Source organism: Arvicola amphibius, chromosome 9, assembly GCF_903992535.2.
Source record: "Arvicola amphibius chromosome 9, mArvAmp1.2, whole genome shotgun sequence".
NCBI lineage: Eukaryota > Metazoa > Chordata > Mammalia > Rodentia > Cricetidae > Arvicola > Arvicola amphibius.
The window spans coordinates 108,641,588-108,656,658 of NC_052055.2; the positions used below are offsets into that span (position 1 = coordinate 108,641,588).

At 46.1% G+C, this 15,071-nt stretch overlaps 1 long non-coding RNA gene across 6 annotated transcripts in view; it reads left to right on the forward strand.

The window, feature by feature from the left end:
- Positions 1-14,507, forward strand: part of LOC119822151 — a 32,253-nt gene extending 17,746 nt beyond the window's left edge. For 3 of the 6 annotated variants that reach the window (XR_005286725.1, XR_005286723.1, XR_005286728.1), the window contains 3 exons: positions 622-8,865; positions 8,963-9,160; positions 11,107-14,507. This is a non-coding gene — a long non-coding RNA (uncharacterized LOC119822151). The remainder of the gene's footprint in view (positions 1-621; positions 8,866-8,962; positions 9,161-11,106) is intronic. The other 3 variants (XR_005286726.1, XR_005286724.1, XR_005286727.1) reach the window with 3 other exon arrangements.
- The last annotated feature ends 564 nt before the right edge of the window (positions 14,508-15,071 follow it).

Below are 15,071 nucleotides of genomic sequence, written 5' to 3' on the forward strand. Positions count from 1 at the left end.
AACTACCTACGTTCAGATTGCTGGCTGGGTGAGATCACTGAATGGCCTCATTGTTTAAGTGGTTGCAGTTGGCTCTCCCATTACTTGCATCCCAATGTGCTGATGGTAGAAAGGCAGTGGCCGCCGAATAATGTCCTGTGGAGATGCTGTAGCTATCCTCCAGCTCCCTCCTTTGTTGTGTGGTGGCTATGGGTTTGGGAGACAGCTGGACTACAGCTTCCCAGTCCTCTAGGCCAAGTCAGATGAGCCCATGCTTACCCACTTGTAGCCCTTGAGAATCCACTTTATTCTCTTTATTTTTAATCTAATTCTTTATTGCTATATGTGTATTGTATATATTACAAACATATGTATTGCATAGTATTACTATTGCTATTATTATATGTGTGTATATATATATATATATATATATATATATATGTATGCATGAGTGTGTGTCATGCCACATCTATGGAGATCAGGGGACAGTGAGAATCAATTCTCCTCTTTTGTCATTCGGGTCCTGAGGCTTGAATGCAGGTCATCAGGCTTGGTGAAAACACCTTTTCCTGCTGAGCCGTCTCACCAGGGGATCTTCCACTTGATTTTCTGTATTGTTGGTATGTTTTCTATCCTGACTAGATGTGAAAGCTTCCAGTCAGAGGCTGGACCCTTTCCCCTTCTCACATCTGTTTGGAAAGAAGATTCTTAGCGGCCTGGGTGAAGTGAGTTGCCAGGCATCTTCCCTTTTTCCACAGCAGCACGGAGGGAGGTAAGCATGCGGGCTTTGTCTTCCGAAAATGCGCACCCACTATGTCCTTGGTTTTTAACCTGAGAACAGAAGACCCATGTTCTACAGAGCTGTCTCCACTCCAATCACTAACACTGGGGTGGGAGGTCCTTTGGATCTTGGTTGCATCCTGCGATTTCCATTTCTATACTCTGTAGACACGTGGTTCTGGGGGTGTCCATGATGGCTGAAACACCCTCCCACAGGTGTCACTTCTAGGTTATTTCGTTGTGATTCACTAAAGAGGAGTGTGTGTGTGTGTGTGTGTGAGTGTGTGTGTGTTAGGAGCTGGTACTGGGGAGGAGCTCAGGGCATTGCCCTTCACCATGTGCCCCACTGTAGCCCTACCTGTGTGCATCCTTAATGCCATGGTGGCATATTGCTGGGTTAATGTCATCCCAGGCTTTGCCCTCATCCCTCCTGTGCTGAGCCCCTCCCTTCTCAAAGCCTGCCCTGCTCCTTCTTTCTCCGCAAGCACAAGAGCCTTTTGTGGGCCCCGAGATGTCATTCCAACACAGCTTTGTGCCAGCAACTGTGGGTTCTCCTTAAGGTAACTGTGGGTGGCCCTCCATTTATTTTCCTGCTTCCTTTTTGTTTCTGTGAATTCTGCCCTCCAGGCCCCCTCCCCGCAGCACATGCCGTCCGTGTCATCTGAATGGCCACTTAGAGGAAGGATCAGAAGTTTGTTGTTTCATTTCCAGCATAAATCAAAACTTTGTGTTCAGGCTGCGATGCGAGTGAGCCCAGGAATAGCTTTGGGATTGCTAAGTGTCTGGAGAGCACCGACTACAGACATGTTTTGAAGCTGGTCATAATAGTTGCTACAGCTGCTAACAGTTCCTGGAAGAATGGTAGCATTATCCACCAGGCCTTAAAATGTGCCGGGCTTGCATTGCGCAGAAGTCACACTGGGGTAGATGTGGATTTTTTTTTTCCCTTTCTGAAACTCAGCCATAAAAGTCTTCAATAACTAGAGAAATTCCTTTCACCGCTGAATCCAACATGAAGGACATTGTGTTGTGACAATTCCATATCACAGCCCATGAACGTTGTCTTTGTGTGAGTGGATGTACGAGCTGTACTGTTTTGTTTTTATTTATTCTGCATTCTTTATTTTAATGTCCTTTCCTTTTTCCTGACCAGAAAGATTGTTATTGAGCCCTTCACAAAGCTGAAATCCTGCAGTGTGTTAAAAAAATGTTAACAATTCAAAGAAGTTATAAAAATTTATAAGTTGGCAGAATGCTTGGGAAATATCTACATATTTTAATATAAATAGATAATGCAAATATTTGTTCATTGCATTGAGAGATGAGTCTCTGTTTTCCAAAAGACCCTGCTATTTAAATTTGATTTATTTGATTACATTGAAATAAAGGGTGTCCACAGTGAATGAGGCCAAAGATGAAATGCCACCATTGTGAGCAAGTGAAAGACAGTAGGTCAGCTATATTACTGCATTGTGGGGCTAAATGGTCCCTTCCCAGCAGTGGGCTGGTTTGGTGATTAGAATTCTCATGAAGGTGACTTGCTCTTAATTATTTTCCTTTTGAGATTTCTAATTTGAGATGAAGGTTTAGAGTTTTAGAAGAGTGATCAGCTCTCCCCTTCCCCCCATCTCCTTCTCTTTCTCTTGGTTAGTTTTACTGTCTCCTTAGAAAATGAACTGCCAAGGCTGGAGAGATGAGATGGCTCAGCAGGTAAGAGTATTTGCTGCTGAATTTGATCCCCAGGACCCTCGTGGTAGAAGGAGAGGACTGACTCCTGAAAGCTGTCCTCTGACTTCCACACATCACAATTAATTGTGGCTTGCACAATTACACACGCATGAATACACACATAAATGTAGTTAACATTTTTTTTAAAGTATACTGGCAGACTTAAGGTAAGCCTGGGTTGGCTATACTGAGGGGATAACTGTATAAAGAAAGGTAAGTAGAGTTTACTTACGTAATTAGCATGAAGAGGGAGGGGATGCTCTGCTTGGCTTTTATGATCAAGATATACACATTTAGGATAAACCTGGGCCAAATGTCTGTGTAGAAGGACTAGAATCTAGTGTTCTAGGTCTTTCTGAAGGTCAGGTCAAGGTTGCTAGTGGAAACCTAGAGGATGGGTGGAGCTCCACAGGACAACCTACCAAATAGGTCTCCCCATCTGAGAGGAGACTCAGGTTGCTCTCTAGGGATCAGACTGCAGGCTGGAATACCTGGCACCTTGGAAGTATCTGCAGGAGGCAGCTTCTTCCACAGAGTCTGTGGCAAATCAAGAAGGTGCCCTCAGGAGATGAGAACAGACAATGGCTGAAGGGGCAGCTCTGTAGTTAAGACACAAGAGTTATGGGGCTCAGCTTTGATGTTCCCAAATTAAAAAGCAAGAAGCTGCCTTCAGGAGAAAAGCTCTGCAAAGCGCTAGTGAGTGGTCACACCTCACATTCCCCAGCACCAGCTTCACCTGCCAAGGCCCCGGGGTCGGGAGAGACCAAGGGGCACAAGAGGAAAGGATGAAGGCTACACCCAGGATTGAGCAAGTCCATGCACCCAAACACACAAACTGTCTCACAGCATCATCTGGACAGCCACTGGCTGCCATCCCACACTATGGCAGACTCACTCCATGCTGCCCAGGGCCAGTACGCATGCTACTCATAGCCTTTAGCTCTCTGAGGCTTGGGTGAACTCAGTACACCTGAGGAGTCTGGCCTTCCATGGGAAAGAGGCTTAAAGAGGAATGATGTTGATAACGTCTCCCTGGCAGAACCCAGAACAGAGACTTTTACTGTCCTAAACCAGAAGGCCCCACTTGACTGAGAAATAACATCAACAGCTAATATTTGTAGAAGGCTTACAGTGTGTCAAACATTGGAGAGCTTCTTTAAAAAGAAATGACAGAGCCGAGCCTGTTGCACGTGCCTGCAATTGGGAGGCTGAAGCAGGAGCATTGAGAACGGGTGGCTAACCTGCACTCCACAGAGGGAGCCTGTCTCAAGGAAGGCAACGTGGGCTCTGGGGAGATGGCTGTGTGGTTTAGAGTAGTTATTGCTCTTTTATTTTCTAGCACCCACATGGTAGCTCACAACCATCTGTAACTCCAGTCCCAGGAGATCTGAACTCCTTTTTATGACTTCTGAGGACGCCAGTCATGTGCGTAATGCAGGCAAAACACTCGTATACATCAACAGATTTTAAAAAGGTGAAATAAAATCAGCTGTAGCATAAACTACAGACAGAATTGTCAAAGTAGCCTAAGGAAAGATGAAGCCTAAGCAGAGGTGGCCCAGGAAACATAGAGGGAAACTATTTTAATCCTGTATTTTCAGACACTGGGACCCTGGGCATTGCTGACATCTTGCTCTGGCCTTGTCTCCGCAGTCTTTGTGGTCTCCAATGGAAGAATTCCAAGGAGACCTACTGAGTAAGGTATAGAACGTGCTCTTGGAAAAGGAGCCAGGTTGTAAGACTCTTCTTGTGAAAGGGTGTATCTATACAAATGTAAATTAATTAAGAGTATCTGAAATCATGCATCCATTGTGGAATCTCATAATGCTATCAAATGGTTGTGTATGTATGTGTGTGTGAGGGGATGCGTGTGTATGTGTATGTATGTATATATGTGTATCAGGGCATATGTGTGGGTACAGTCATATTGTCAAATATAGGAAAGGTACTGAGGGACAGATGAGGGATATCTGGTGGCTAGTGGTAATCACACCTGACTCAACTCCACTTCCCATCAGCACTTGGTTTCTTTACCCCCTCTCAACTCCAGCACTTTCTGCCTGGGCAAGAATCCAGGTACTTCCAGAACTGGGGAAATCCTTTTTTGTGTTTTCTTCTTGAGTATACTTCAGGGTGGGGCTTGGGAGCAGAGGAAAGAATGAGGTGGAGGAGTGAGGGACTCTCCGAATATGACAGTGTTTGGAAGAGGTGGGAAGTGCTTTATGTAGAAGAGGGTGCAGACAAAACTCTAGAGATTCTGAAGGATAGGCGACCTTAAAGACCACCAAGGAAGATGTTCCAGAGGTGACCCAGAAAGTGGGCCTGAAAGGGTGTGTAGTATTTCTTTATTTTTACTTTTTCTGTGCATGGGTGGAAGAGCATTAAGCCTGAATGGGCATTGCACCACAACACGTGTGTCTGAAGCAGGAGCATGCGTTCTTCCACCCAAGCTCCTTGTGAGATCTAGGGGTTAGCAGTACCGTGGACTCTGACTGTGTTCTGGGCGGTGGCCCGCCCCTGGCCTCCCACCTCCTTCTCTCCCTCCTCCTCTTCCTTTCATTTCCATCACACTTTTATTACACTGTGTCCTTGACACTTGTTTTATTAAGCGCTGAGACCAGCATTCTCCTCCTTGGGATGCCCTGTGACCAGGATGGAAGTGGTGTTAGGTGGCTTCAAAATCCAGGTCATGGAACGTGAAGAAGCCTCCTCCCAGAACTGTTGGGACCCTCAACTTCAGAGGCTGAGCTGCTGCCGTGTTGGACTACAGGGCTCCAGGCTGGGGTGAAGGGCAGCAACACCACCTGGAAATGTGCATGGAGGATGATCCTGAAGCAGAGTCCCCCTAGGCTGTCAGTTCTTTCTACTGCCACCTTAGGTGTCACTGAGCAGAGAAGGGCAACCCTACTGATTCCTTTTAAATCTTGGCACAAAATAGGCTAGCATAACGAAATGGTTGTTTATGCAGCTAAACCTGGACAGTCTGCGCATACATCTACAGCAGCCATCACCGCCAAACGGTGATGCTCTCTTCTGGTTCATAGCTTTCTGTTCAGCAGAGAAGGGGGGGTGGGGACTATTGACTCTTGAGAAGTCCTGGTTGGCTGATGCACACCTGTTTTCTCATTCCTAACATGTGAGGAAAGTACCATTGGCCTTATAGTACAGAGAACAAGACTCTGAGAGGTTCAGTGGTTTCCCTAGGGCCACAGACTTAGAACACAGACACAGTTTCTTCAAGGGTCGCACCCTTCTCTACCATGCGGCACAGCCCTCCGTGTGAGCCCTGGAAGAACTTTAAACAGTCCACTCCCACCACTTCCCAGACCAAGATCCGGGGAGGCAGCTGGAGAGAGGGGTAGACTTCCTGCCTCCCAGATACTCTGGTTTATTCTTTGTGTGTCAGGAAAATCATTAATATCTGCTACTTGTAAGTCACAAGTGGCCCAATTGGGACTATAAATACTATGCCCCCCCCCCAAAAGGTGTTTTAAAAATGCAACTTTTTGAGTAGAATAGGATAAGGTGCTGTTGAGTGACTGAAATGGCATGAAGGTCACAGTCATTATGTACCACAGTTTAAAAGTTTTCATGTCTGAATTAACAAACACAGTCATACCTCAAATAAGATACCACAAGTAAAATAGGCCTCAGTTGTATCTGTCATCCTGTTTGATGAGACTGCATATGACCAAAATGGCAGCAGCCGTCCCTGTCTCTCTTGGGTATAATACTAGGCCAGGCTTCGTTTCTCAAAAGTGTGGTCCACAAACTATGAATGGCAGGCTGGTGGGGAGATAGGCTAAGGTTATCACACTTCACCAGGGACCACAAAGCCATTTTCACAGGTAGGCCCAGGACTCAACATTTTGAGCAAGTCCTCATCAAATTCTGTGGAAGACGGTTCTGAGATTACATGCTTAGGGTCAGGGAACGCTGGGGTCCTAGAGAGAGATAATTGATTGGAGAGTGTTGTTTAGTTAGCCTGCTTAATTTAAAATTGTGAATGCATTGATACTTTGGACTAGGAGTTTGCCCACCCTGCCCTGCCCAGGGCCATGGTCACCTCATTCAGGGCTGTTGAGAGATGGCATTGGTCTTGATCCCACACTGCCTACTCATGGGTCATAAACTCACCTACCAGGACGAGGAGAGTTGCTTTATTTTATTGTAGAAACGGTGGTGGGTTATGAGTTCAGCTTAGTCTTTTTCTCAGTATGGTCTAGATGAATCTCACAGAAGGGCTGCCACACACTCTCTAATAATGAACTACAGAGACAGTGGCTGTGTGGGCCAGAGTCTATTCCATTCGGGTCCGCTGGAAATAACGCTGGGCAAAGGGGAGTGTGGGCAGGAGCCCTACAGACTCAGGTGAGTGAAGGCAGGTACCTCCCTTTCCCTTGGTATCTGTGAACCTGCAATCAGGACTTGGCAACAGACTGAGGAAGCCCGACGGGAAACCAGGAATTGAGCTTTGGAATCAACTTTCTTATTTGTATGGAGGAGTAAACTGAGGCACAAAGAAAGGCACTTGCTGCACTAAATCCCGGCTCGTTCAGTTCCCGACTGTGTCACCTAGGAATATGCCCTGTTCTCTCTGAAATGTAGGGTGACAGCAGGGCCAGTGGTCTTCGTGCTGCGTGAGTAAAACAGCGCGAACATGGGTGGAGGGTGGAGATGGCTTGGCGATGCAGCTGCTGTTTGCTGCCTCCACAGAGCTAGCAGGCCCAGACCTGGCTGTATGCTCCCAAGTGTGAGCTTCTGTGGTCTCCAGAATCTCAGCACGCAGGCTCACCAGATACCTGCGTTTCCCAGTGCAGTCAAGTACTATTTTTAAGAACTTTCTAGACAGAAAGTGCCTGGGGACAATGGGCTCTGGCTGGCTGCCTCCAGTTTCATAGTCTGTTCTCAGGGGTGGGTGGGTGGCCTCTATGTCCTGTCTGTCTGTTTCCCCAGGTGCCCTGTACAGCTGCCCCATTCCTGCTTGTTTGCTACATGGGGTCACAGATGTGAGGCTAAGGCCTCAGACTCTATAGCCACTTAGTAGGGATCTGTTCCTCAACAGCAAGCTCTCCCTGAGGTTTCTGACTGCTAGGTTTGTGTGTGTCTTTAATCCCTAACCCCTAATCTCTACCTCCCTTTGCTCCTTTGTCGGAGTTTGAGTGGGAATGTTTACCTCACAGGATGGTTAGGAGACTAAAAAGGAAGGGGCAAAGCGCAGGGAGTTGCCCTTCCCTGTACACAGTAGTGCACTGGTCACTTTTAACCTAGCCTTGTGAATTCAGAGGAGACTTAGGTTATAGAAATTGCAGTTTGAAATGCAATATTTTAAATAATCACAAAGATAAAATGTCAAAATTGAGAGGTAATTGAAATTATAGTGTGACCCTATAAAGTCAATGAAATTGACAGTGGGTCTCAGAGAGAGAGAGAGAGAGAGAGAGAGAGAGAGAGAGAGAGAGAGAGAGAGAGAGAGAGAGAGAGAGAGAGAGAGAAGAAGCTAAGGAAGGGACTTCAAAACTTTTTTCTCTAGCTCTGTGAGTTCCTCCCTAACTTCTGCCTTTCCACTTCTGCCTGGGCTTTTCATAGTTGTTTAAGACATTGACTTAAAAATAAATGTGCCAGGAGGGCCTATTCAGGTTGATAAGCTTATATCGCAGGACTTTGAGGGCAGTTGTGGTCAACAGTAAATCCTATCAGTGGAGTTCATTTGCATTTACTCCTAAATTAGATAAAGGAAACCAGTGCAGTGGGCAAGCAGAATACACTTCACAGGATTTCAGAATGGAGAAAGAGCTTTCTTTAGAGGAGTTGCTGAATCAGTGCGGGTAATGGCTGACCCAAGACCCTGGCTTCTTAATCCTTCTCCTTTTGTGCATAGCTGCTCCATTGTTCAGGGTGGGTCAGGTGATGATGAGGTAACAAGCACCTCCAAGGCCCAAGGCTCTCAGAGGCAGAAACAAAATCCTTAAGTGACAAATCTTTTATCAGTTTATCTGGGCCCCAGGAAGCAAGAGGCTAGAGCAACTTCTGTAGGACACACTGGCTGCCAGTTGTCATGGTCTAGGGACAGCGTGGTAGACTGAGCTATCTGGTAAATTAAAAGCTACCACCTAGAAAGAGCATACATCACTTTGGATCAGAGGTCATGGTCAACGCAAGAACACATCTAGCTATCACGGAGCAGAGAAGTGTTCCTACTCTGGGTTTGGGTGAACAGCTCCGCTACATCTACACACAGGCCTTTCCATGACTGTTAGTTATTGACTTTTTCTTTGCTCTCTTCCTGGCACCAGGCTGCTGTAGAGATGGGATCATTGTTAGGTGCCTGCCTGACTCTGGAGCTAAACAAGTGCCTGGAACAAAATGGAAAATGGGGTGAGAAAATTTGATCTTCTGTTTCATTTCCTCTGTTGGCACCCCTCCTTCCATGATCCTGGGTCACCATCAACTTCTCCAAGTATCTTCCTTGCAGATAGCAGATGGGGACTCTCTTAGTCCTCTGTGGATCATGATGGAGATGTAAAGGATGGTTGTTAGGACTCCCCGCACCCTCGCCTGCCGTTCTTGAGTGTCCATTGAGGCTCCGTTCTCCATCAAGCCTGCTGCTCTCACTCCTCCTAGCACACAGTCTACACTGATCTCTCCAATACTCCTCCCGCCTGTTTCCATGGTAAGATTTCCTGTTCATATCTGGCTTCATCACAGCACTCTTGTCTATGAACTAGGATAGCATAACACCTGTGAACTCATGGATGGCTGTAGGTTAGGAAAGATCCCGTCACAGCCCTAGTGACTGGTCATCCTGAAAGGAACTCACCAAAGCAGGCTAATGATAGTTATAGATTTATAGCATGCTCAAAATGAATATCACTTCAGAGACCATCTCATATGATGGCCTTCCCCCCCCCCCCCCCAACTTCGAAAGAACCTCAAGACTCTTGCTTCTGTAAGGCTCTTCTCCTTGAGAGGCCCCGGAACATATGTATAGAATTAGGCATTCTCTGTCTACTTGAGCCCAAGCCTCTGGCCATACTGAAGAGAGACTGAGGCCAGAGGGAGGAAGGGATGCGGGACTGCAGACAGATTGGCTGAGGTCAGGCGTAGGAGACCAGGTTACCATCATGTTTCTTGTCTGACACACCTGCCTCGAAGAAGACGCCAGGGAAGAAAGGGGTCATTTCTGATGATTCACAGACTTTTCATAAGCAAATTTATTTTTCCTTGTGAGGCTCTGGGTGACTAGACAGAGATAATAAGATTAAAAAAAAAAACAACTCTTTTCCTCTAAACGACTGGTTAAAATGTGGTACAGGCTGTGAGTTACTTAGGGTCATTATTGTGTGATGGGTTATCAAAGGCCTATGCGAAATGTGTGGGACTTTTATGAGCTTGTTTTTATTATAGTAGACTGTCTGAGGGCCCCTTTTGTACAAAGTGCTTTGAAAGTTCTAATGGGACCCCATAATCATCTGTGTGATTACGGAGGTCAAATTGTGCCGAACAAACCCCAGAGCTATTTTTGACCAAATTAGTGGATGAACAGAACAGAATATTAAAAAGCATAATTTTGTTGTTGTTGCCCTTCCAGCCTTGTGGGCACAATGAAATCTCTCTTGCAGCTGAGAAAGTGCCTGCTGTCATACATTTTCCCACTTTGTTTTCTGTTCTCGTGGCCATCGCGTCTACCCCGGACAGCAGGGATAGTACCGACACGGCACAAAGCATTTAGGGCACCGATGGAAACAGTTCAATTTTGTGTCAATCAAGAAGAAAAAGAAATGAACTCTCAGGAGGAAGAAAATGTGATCGATATCAGGACAGTTGTCTGTATACGGGCACAGCCATGAATAGTTTATGTATTACCTTGTGAAAGATGGGGCCAAGCAAACAAAACCACCGAGTGCCCCCAAAGGTCCTAATGTACCCCCACCCCATTGTCAGTCTATGGTCTGGCCAAGAAGGTTTTCTTTCACTGCGTTCAAGGTGAAGGACAGGGCTACACTGGCTTTGGGACGAGAACTGGCTGAGTAGCCTCCTGTTTGCCCAAGTATGACTATGCCTGTTCCTGTAGCCTGAGTCCCGGCTGCCCCTCCACAGGGAGGCCTGTGCTTTCAGCCTCCGTTTTCACACTAGGAGTGTGTGAGGTTAGAAACGCGGTGGGCTGTTTCCCTTCTCCTGTGAACCAAGAGGCTGAAAGGACGTTGTGTTCATTACCCATAGGATCGACTTGGAGATAAAGGTTATTCAAGTCCAGACATACCAGAAGCTCAAGTCCCCACTGAGGTCTCTAGGGTCAAATGGACCCTGCTTTCTGCATCCAGCTTTCCTTTCTAGTATTTCCTATCAACACTGGGGTTCTGAATGTGCTGAAAAAAAAAAAGACGTGGACATGGGGAAGGGAATGGACACAAGTCAGGTTCATTTTACTGGGAGGTTTGTGTGTGGGGCGGGAGGGGAGTCTTCCCCTGTAGCTTGACTCCAGGCTACCTAGAACTGTCATTGCTCCCCGGGACAGTTACGTTTCCTAGAAATTCGAATTTTAGATCCCTCGCTGCTCCGAAGCGAAGATGCAACTTCCTGCCGCTCTAAATCTCCTCTCTGTAATACTCCTTGCAGAGGGCCGTGTTCTTGAGCGTAGAGAGTTTGTGGCCAGAAAGCCTTCATCTGGTGAGTGACACAGATGTCACAGGATGCCCGTGTTGCCTCATCACACTGAGACTGGGAAGGAAATCAGCTCGCACACACCGGTGACTGTCTGTCTGCCCTGTCGACATGATAAAGCTTTAGTGACCTTCTAGCCAGACCTTCTTGATGCACCTAAAATCCACAGGATGCATCTAAAACTTGCAAAGCTGCAGCAGTGTGACAGTGGGGGTGGCAAAGAAAAGCATGATGGGAGGTCACCTGAGCAGCACGGAGCTCCTGAGCCGGGCATTGCCAACAGGTGGGACACATTAGGACTTGTAAGGGCACTGGATGGGTTTGCCATTACGGTCCTATTACCCATCAAAGTAAATACATTAATAATTGTACCTTATGGCTATTTAACCAACAAATATTATCCTTATCTATCACAATATTTCCTTTCTCATGAGAGTTCACTACTTTCTTTTTGTTTAAAAACATTTTCCTCTGTACTCTGAAAGTCTGTGGGATGTTGACCACCTGTTGGACCAGATGGTGAAGCTGTCCATGCTAACGGCCAGCAAATGTCTGTATCCTCAGGATGGCCTTGGGAGGCTGAATAGTTATGAATAGGGGCTCTTTTAATTACTCTAAGTGGTAATAATACACGTTACAAATGGGTGTGGTTCGTAAAGTGGGAGATCTTAATTACATAGACAATCTACATGTCAGTGTCTCATGGTTAGCAATAGGCTTGTCTATGAAGACCTTGACATTCCAAAGCAAAACTCAAAACATTCGTTTTAGGGACAAAGGCCAGAGGTTTTATAAATTTTGAGGTGCTGTGGCCTTTGGTCAGAATCCTGCTTCTTGTGCAAAAGTCTTCTTGGGCAAGTCGTTTCATTCTGTGCTGGGACTTCCTTCTAAGTGAGATAGGAAGACAGAAGCCCCACTGAGGGCATGAAATGAAGTGTTTGCAAAGTCCTCTCTGTGCAATGCCTGGGTTACCGTATATTTTCAGTGTTGGTTACTATAATTGCTATTATAATTGTTATAATTATTATTATGAAGTTATCTTATTTGACAGAAAGAGAAACTCAGGATTCGCCATCATTTTGTAAGGCAATCATTCTGCTAAGTTCAGACAGGTAGTTCAGAAAAAAAGATGTCAGAGGTTAGCATTAAGCAATAATTTGCAAAGGGAAAAAGGGGGAGGAAACAGAGACGTTTCAAAGATATTTGACCTGTAATAGTCCTCTTTTCCCTGCTCTATCCAGCAGTGGGCATGAGCTATGTCCTCTCCAGCATGTTCACACTCTGTGTGTTACCTTCCTGTAGTGACTTGGCTCTTTTTGGCTTTATCAGATCAACTGTCATGTGTTGCTCGGTTTTAGTTCCTGGAACCTTTTCGTAGTAGGCTAATGTGTTGTCACAACCCATTACCTGCTTTATCCTCAAATGACCTGATTATGTAAGCTTTGTATCATCTCAGATCATCACAAGAAGGGTGACGGTAGCACAGTATTGAGAGAGAGAGAGAGAGAGAGAGAGAGAGAGAGAGAGAGAGAGAGAGAGAGAGAGGAGGAGAGATCATTTACATAATTGTGGCAATTGCTCTATTTTACTCCCATGGCTGACATACTGTGCTAATCTACAAATTCAGCTTCATCATAGGTACACAGATGTAAGAAGAACCGTAGTTTATAACAGGTTTGGTACTGGCTGCAGCTTCAGGTACCTGCTGGAGTCAGGGAACATATGTCATGGATAGGACGACTTATTGAACTGATCTTCATCAACTAAAGACCTCTGGAGACCAGGCTCATGGAGAAAAGACCAGCAGGGAACTGAGAGGGGAAAACTTTAGCTGCGGAAGGCAGGCATTCTTTTCTGATGTTTATAGGAGGAGAGATTGCTCAGTTACACAGCGGCACTGGCCATACTGCATCTAGAATGACTAAAATCTTAGTCGGGAAACAATCATACAAACAGCATGGTTTGGTCTCGTCATCCTGCGTTCCCCAGCACAAGCGGGTTACGGCTGGATGCATCATACCAGAAATAGGAAAGAGGAAAGCACCGCCCAGAATACAAAAGTAATGAGGCCATTTTAACAGCATCAGCAATGTTAATGACATTAATATTAACATATTTGGTGTTTTTAATTAGGAAAAAGCTCCCTCCATTTTTTTGGCAGCTGTGTGTGTTATACCACAGTGTGGCTACTGCCTTAAATCAATGGCTGAGTCTGGTTCGTTTGCCTAAACCTCACAACTAAGTTTTGGACCTTCAGTAATAGATCTTAGATCTATGCTATCTGTTGAATTCTTAGTGGGCCAGAGAGATGGTTCAGCAGGTGAGGGGTGCTTGCCACCAAGTCTGACAGCCTGACTTCAATAACTCACACCCACGTGGTAGAGAGAGAAAGCCGACTCAGTAAGCTGCCCTCTGATTGCCACATGCTCTCCACGGCACATGCGTGGTCCCCCCTGCAACAAAGTTAATCCAAACAATAATAACTGCTTTTGTTGGGCTACTACTGTTCCTTTGCCCTGTGCCAATCTCGACTCACAGTTTCCCATGGTTCCTTCACAAGGTGTGGGTTTGCAGCCCCATTGGTAGTTGGAGAAACTCAGACTCCCTGAGGGTACATGACTTACTCCTGATCCTAATTTTTGTTCTCACTGAAGGTCCTGCTTCACTTCACGGGACAAGATCGTTGTGCTTGGTACCTATGCTTGGCATTTGAGTGGATATAATTTTAATCTTTAGTGACTACTAGCCTGTGTGTAAAGTAAGTACAAACCGCTGTAAAACAGAACCCAGCCGGGCTAGAAAGATGCCATCACTTATACAAATGAGTAGACAGGTAGAATTTTTCAGAAATGAGGCTGAGACATAAGGAGAAACAGAACTCACCGCTCCTCATCCATCAGGATTAGTCCTCAGGTGTGAGGCCTTGACTAGCTAGGCTAGACAGCGTCAACCTTTGTTTGCACCTGAAGGTCAGAGGAGCCTGCAGGCGGAGCCCAAGTAAGGGTGCCATTATTGCTCTGCTCAGAATGACTTTAGGGGTCTCCGCACTGCTTTCTGCTGTCGGTCCTCTTGGGGATTTCAATATTCACAGCGTTGGATGTAACAAGCTCTGCTCCTCAGAGAAAGGTCAGCTTGTCAAGACACGGAGACAAGCTGTGAATTGGTCTTTCATGCAGAGCATGGTTCACAAGGCCAGACCTCAGCCTTACCCATTCTCAAGAACTCATTCATTGCCTAGATGTGAAAAATAGCCCTCAGTTCCTCCCTCCGTCATTTTCCACATTGCCTTTTGTGAGCCTGAATATCTCGGAAGATTGTGGGTTTGATAAATAAACAATAAACAATATTTTAGAGAAGCGAAAGTTTCTATGAATCTCCCAAGGACCCTGCGCTGACTGACGGCAAGCATGGGGGTGGGGGCTTTAGGTCCAGAGCGCCGCCGCTGTCCGCTCGCTATTCGCTATTCGCTATTCGCTATTCGTCTGTGGCTATTAGCTGGAAAACACCTGTAATCACCCCTGCAGGGTAGGGCTAACTAAACAACCCGTGACACTGGTTTCTGTACAGACTACCTTAAAAGTACTTAGGAGGCCTTGCCCTTCCCGCTGAGTTAATCACAGCCACTTTCTGAAGGGTTCCTCTCTGCCACAGTCCTAAAAATACCCTGGTGTCTTGCGCCACTAGCCCCTCGTTTCACAATGGACACCCATAACCGGGGACACGTAGGCCACTGGTTTTGGCACGGTTTGGTTCTTTCAAAGGAATAGATAAATCATCCTGCTACGTGATGAGAGAGGAAATGACAGTTGTTATCTTTTATTCAGGTAGCCTAAATTTACATGAGACCACAAAAGTTCCTGGCAGGATGTTATTGATTGCATTCACCCAGCTGGGGCTTGAGATAGATGGGTCTTCCTGCC